The following is a 6,285-nucleotide window of genomic DNA, read 5'->3' as shown; positions in this document are numbered from 1 at the left end:
GCCTCCCAAAATCAAAGCAATTCAGCCTGAAGATGGCACCATTAACTGGTACCACAATCTCCAGCCTATCAGCCTAAAGATGAAGCAACTGAACCCTAAGGCCTGTCACTGGGCTCTCATCAAAATCCTAACTTAACTGCTCTTTAACTTGGAAAACTTATCTTCGCTTCTCTAGGCCTGGTTTTCTCACCTGGAAAAGGAAAATTAGAGTAGAAAATCCTTTACATTTCCAAAGATTATGCAAATCTCTGTATCAAACATGATTCCAAACTGAGGCTTTATTCTTTTTCCTGAAAAGAAAATTATCGATTGGTTGTGCAACTTCCCTGTTTGGACCTCTTATACTTCTCATTATCTGCTCTATCCCACAGTGTCTTTCTCTAGCTTTGCTTTAAGAAAAAATCCTTGATAGAAATAATTACTTGACTGTTATGGAATATTACTTTTATCTTTGATCTTCCACTGAAAAGCAGAGTTACAGTTAAGCACACTAGTGAAAGAAACTGTTTCTAAATGTCAAGATGTCACCTAGAGAAGTTTGCTGTGCGTAATTGCTCAGTCGTGTCCAACACTATACAACCCCGTGGACTGACTATCCCTGGGACTGTAGCCTGCCAGGCTCCTCTGTCCATGGGGATTCTCTAGGTGAGAATATTGGAGTGGTTTCACATGCCCTCTTCCAGGGATCTTCCTGACCAGGGATGGAACACAGGTCTCCTGTATGCAGGGGAACTCTTTACTGTCTGAGCTGCCAACTCCTAATAAAATGGGTCTTGAAGTATACAGAAGATGCCTGGTTTGTCTGCTTTTGTATCCTGCAACAGTGTTTTTTTTTTTTTTTCCTAATTGTCAGTCCCATTTCTATTTACTTAAATGCTATCTAGAATGAGGCTCTCTCTAAAAGAAAAAATTTAACACAAAAGGAACTTTTATCTGAAATAGCAGTTAAGGTTTTGTCCAGTTGTCAGTTTATCCAAAATACCACAGGCTGGGTGTTGGCTTTTAATTATAATATTTACCTCAAAAAGAACAAATGGCTGTCCAGTTTCTGCCATGTTTGATACTCAATAAGTAGTAACTTCAGGACATTTGGCATACCCTTGTAGCCCCAATGGAACTGAATGAAAGGAGTGGGAATTGGTGTTGTTCAGATAATTAACTATAATGTAAGTCAGAAAGTGGTGAATGAGATGAAAATGGTGAGAATGACATTAAGAAGCCATAAGGAGGAAGATGGCACTTTCACCTAGGAAAAGTAGGTAACAATTCATCAAGGAGGTAAATTTCTTTTGAACCTTCAAAGAGAGATTAGGTGTTTGTGTACAATGTAAGAATATTTAATTTGTAGGCTCTGCTTAAAGTATTTTTATCTGTCATGATCAGAGAGTACAGCTAAGAAACTGAACTCCTCTAGTGAAGCTGAGAATCCTATGGTAAAAAGGAGACTCAAGTGGCAGGTTCAGAACACTATCTCTCAGTTCAGTTCAGTTCAGTCGCTCAGTCATGTCCGACTCTTTGAGACTCCATGAATCACAGCACGCCAGGCCTCCCTGTCCATCACCATCTCCCGGAGTTCACTCAGACTCACATCCATGGAGTCCGTGATGCCATCCAGCCATCTCATCCTGGGTCATCCCTTTCTCCTCCTGCCCCCAACCTCTCCCAGCATCGGAGTCTTTTCCAATGAGTCATCTCTTTGCATGAAGTGGCCAAAGTACTGGAGCTTCAGCTTTAGCATCATTCCTTCCAAAGAAATCCCAGGACTGATCTCCTTCAAAATGGACTGGTTGGATCTCCTTGCAGTCCAAGGGACTCTCAAGAGTCTTCTTCAACACCACAGTTCAAAAGCACCAATTCTTTGGCGCTCAGCTTTCTTCACAGTCCAACTCTCACATCCATACATGACCACAGGAAAAACCATAGCCTTGACTAGATGGACTTTAGTCGGCAAAGTAATATCTCTGCTTTTGAATATACTATCTAGGTTGGTCATAACTTTTCTTCCAAGGAGTAAGCATCTTTTAATTTCATGGCTGCAGTCACCATCTGCAGTGATTTTGGAGCACCAAAAAATAAAGTCTGACACTGTTTCCACTGTTTCTCCATCTATTTCCCATGAAGTGATGGGACCAAATACCATGATCTTAGTTTTCTGAATGTTGAGCTTTAAGCCAACATTTTCACTCTCCTCTTTCACTTTCATCAAGAGGCTTTTTAGCTCCTCTTCACTTTCTGCGATAAGGGTGGTGTCATCTGCATATCTGAGATTATTGATATTTCTACCAGCAATCTTGATCCCAGCTTGTGTTTCTTCCAGTCCAGAGTTTCTCATGATGTAAGTTAAATAAGCAGGGTGACAATATACAGCCTTGACGTGCTACTTTTCCTATTTCTAGTTCTGTCCTATTCAGCATTTTAGTCAGTGACTCGATTATCACATTATCTTAGCACATGAACTACGAGGGCTAATGTATGTGGAATAAAAGACTGAACATCCAGTTTTTTCCATCTAATAGGGTAACAAAAGCAAATGTTTCCACAGTTCTGTGAAAATTAAAGTTGCTCAGTGGTGTCTCACTTTGTGATCCCATGCACTATACAGTCCATGGAATTCTCCAGGCCAGAAAACTGAAGTGGGTAGCCTTTCCCTTCTCCAAGGAATCTTCCCAACCCAGGGATCAAACCCACACCTCGCACATTGCAGGTGGATTTTTTACCCGCTGAGCCACAAGGGAAGCCCCCACAGTTCTAGTTCTCTAATTATGTCCAAATAATCAGGGTATGAGGGTTTGGATGGGAAGAGACATCCTAAATGGTTTTAGTTCACTATATGCCATGATAGCAGCAACAAAATTCATTGAAATTTTATTCTGCATGAATAAAAGTGTTTCATTAAATAAACACCTAAGGAAGACCTGCTGGATGCAAAGAATGGACAGTAGTGAAGAGCACACATGTGGACTTTGTGGACTAGGACTTAAATTTTAATAGAAAAACAGAAAGAGGTAAATTTCAAAATTAAATGTTGCACCACAGTTGGGACACGAGTTGAGGGGGAAAAGCACAGAATGCCATATGTCCACATAACAAGGAGACCTGAGCTGTGTCAGAGTCAGGAATGGCTGCTTTGTGGAAGTGGTTTTCCCTGAGACCTGAAAGATGTCAGGGAAGTCATGAGGTAAAAGAGCGAGGGTCTTCCAGGGAGAAGGAACGGCATTTATAAAGAACTTTATCCATATGTGAGAATATAAAGTGAGAAGAACAGACATGCCAGGATTGAACCTTCAAGGAATTCAGTTTACTTGGTAAACTTATGCAAACTGGACAATGAATACAAGGCAGAATATGATCAGTCTGTGAAAGAGATAAGAATCAAGTTTTGCAGTGCATAGGAGATACATCCATTTGCCTGGTAATTCGGTTAAGATTCACTTAAACTTAGGAAATGTGGTTTCTATTGCTACTTTTGCATCGAGTTTTATAAGTTTAGATAAGTGACTTAATCATTCTTGGATTTACTTATGTATCTTTAATATGGGAGGATTGTCTAGATAATTTCCATAGTTTCTTCCCTTTCTAATACCCAGTGAATCCCACTGGTTATTATCTGGAGTTAGAAAAAACTTTTTACATACCATGAGTAATGGCTGAAATATCTACAATATTATATAAAAAAGCATTGAAATTCTTGTTTTTTTTTCTTTTTTCATTTTTTCAAAATATAATTTCCAGATAAAATGACAAGATATTTAAAGTATACACTACAGCACTGTTTATAAGAGCCAGGATAGTGCTTGCTTCGGCAGCACATATACTAAAATTGGAACAATACAGAGAAGATTAGCATGGCCCTGCACAAGGATGACACACTAATTCAGGAAGCATTCCATATTTTTTTGAAAATGAAAACACAACAACCCAAAACCTGTGGGACACTGTAAAAGCAGTGCTAAGGGAAAAGTTCATAACATTACAGGCATACCTCAAGAAACAAGAAAAAAGTCAAATAAATAACCTAACTCTACACCTAAAGCAACTAGAAAAGGAAGAATTGGAGAACCCCAGGGTTAATAGAAGGAAAGAAATCTTAAAAAATTACGGCAGAAATAAATGCAAAAGAAACAAAAGAAACCATAGCAAAAATCAACAAAGCCAAAAGCTGGTTCTTTGAAAGGATAAATAAAATTGACGAACCATTAGCCAGACTCATCAAGAAACAAAGGGAGAAAAATCAAATCAATAAAATTAGAAATGAAAATGGAGAAATCACAACAGACAACACAGAAACACAAAGGATCATAAGAGACTACCATCAGCAATTATATGCCAATGAAATGGACAACGTGGAAGAAATGGACAAATTCTTAGAAAAGTACAGCTTTCCAAAACTTAACCAGGAAGAAATAGAAAATCTTAACGGACCCATCACAAGCATGGAAATTGAAACTGTAATCAGAAATCTTCCAGTACACAAAAGCCCAGGTCCAGATGGCTTCACAGCTGAATTCTACCAAAAATTTAGAGAAGAGCTAACACCGATCCTACTAAACTCTTCCGGAAAATTGCAGAGGAAGGTAAACTTCCAAACTCATTCTATGAGGCCACCATCACTCTAATACCAAAACCTGACAAAGATGCCACAAAAAAAAAAAAAAAAAAAACAACTACAGGCCAATACCACTGATGAACACAGATGCAAAAAATCCTTAAAAAAATTCTAGCAATCAGAATCCATCAACACACTAAAAAGATCATACACCATGACCAAGTGGGCTTTATCTCAGGGATTCAAGGATTCATCAATATCTGCAAATCAATCAATGTAATTCACCACATTAACAAATTGAAAAATAAAAGCCATATGATTATCTCAGTAGATGCAGAGAAAGCCTTTGACAAAATTCAACATCCATTTATGATTAAAAAAACAAACAAACAAACTCTCCAGAAAGCAGGAATAGAAAGAACATGCCTCAACATAATAGAATCTATATATGTCAAACCCACAGCAAACATTATCTTCAATAGTGAAAAATTGAAAACATTTCCCCTAAAGTCAGGAACAAGACAAGGGTGCCCACTTTGACCACTACTATTCAACATAGTTCTGGAAGTTTTGGCGACAGCAATCAGAGCAGAAAAAGAAATAAAAGGAATCCAGATTGGAAAAAAAAGAAGTAAAACTCTCATTGTTTGCAGATGACATGATCCTCTACATAGAAAACCCTAAAGACTCCACCAGAAAATTACTAGAGCTAATCAATGAATATGGTAAAGTTGCAGGATATAAAATCAACACACAGAAATCCCTTGCATTCCTAACACTAACAATGAGAAAGTAGAAAAAGAAATTAAGGAAACAATTCCATTCACCATTGCAATGAAAAGAATAAAATAGTTAGGAATATATCTACCTAAAGAAACTAAAGACTTATATATAGAAAACTATAAAACACTGGTGAAAGAAATCAAAGAGGACACGAATAGATGGAGAAATATGCCATGTTCATGGATTGGAAGAATCAATATAGTGAAAATGAGTATACTACACAAAGCAATCTACAGATTCAATGCAATCTCTATCAGGCTACCAGCGGTATTTTTCACAGAGCTAGAACAAATAATTTCACAACTTGTATGGAAATACAAAAAACTTCGAATAGCCAAAGCAATCTTGAGAAAGAAGAATGGAACTGGAGGAATTAACCTGCCTGACTTCAGGCTCTACTACAAAGCCACAGTCATCAAGACAGTATGGTACTGGCACAAAGACAGAAACATAGATCAATGCAGCAAAACAGAAAGGCCAGAGATAAATCCACACACCTATATACATCTTATCTTCAACAAAGGAGGCAAGAATATACAATGGATTAAAGACAATCTCTTTAACAAGTGATGCTGGGAAAACTGGTCAACCACTTGTAAAAGAATGAAACTAGAACACTTTCTAACACTTTCAAAAAATAAACTCAAAATGGATTAAAGATCTAAATGTAAGACCAAAAACTATAAAACTCCTAGATGAGAACATAGGCAAAACACTCTCCAACATAAATCACAGCAGGATCCTCCATGACCCACCTCCCAGAATATTGGAAATAAAAGCAAAAATAAACAAATGGGACCTAATTAAAATTAAAAGCTTCTGCACAACAAAGGAAACTATAAGCAAGGTGAAAAGACAGCCTTCGGAATGGGAGAAAATAATAGCAAATGAAGGAACTGACAAACAACTAATCTCAAAAATATACAAGCAACTCATGCAGCTCAATTCCAGAAAAA

At 37.6% G+C, this 6,285-nt stretch overlaps 1 non-coding gene across 1 annotated transcript; it reads left to right on the top strand.

Annotated features, from left to right (window-relative positions):
* Positions 1–3,790: 3,790 nt before the first annotated feature.
* LOC128057135 (U6 spliceosomal RNA) lies at positions 3,791–3,896 on the top strand. The gene has a single exon (XR_008200308.1). It is a non-coding gene; the product is annotated as a U6 spliceosomal RNA (small nuclear RNA).
* The last annotated feature ends 2,389 nt before the right edge of the window (positions 3,897–6,285 follow it).

The sequence above is a fragment of the Budorcas taxicolor genome, chromosome 11 (genome assembly GCF_023091745.1).
Source record: "Budorcas taxicolor isolate Tak-1 chromosome 11, Takin1.1, whole genome shotgun sequence".
Taxonomy (NCBI): Eukaryota; Metazoa; Chordata; class Mammalia; order Artiodactyla; family Bovidae; genus Budorcas; species Budorcas taxicolor.
The sequence above is the reverse complement of the archived record's forward strand: the minus strand, read 5'-3'. Positions and strand labels throughout refer to the sequence as shown.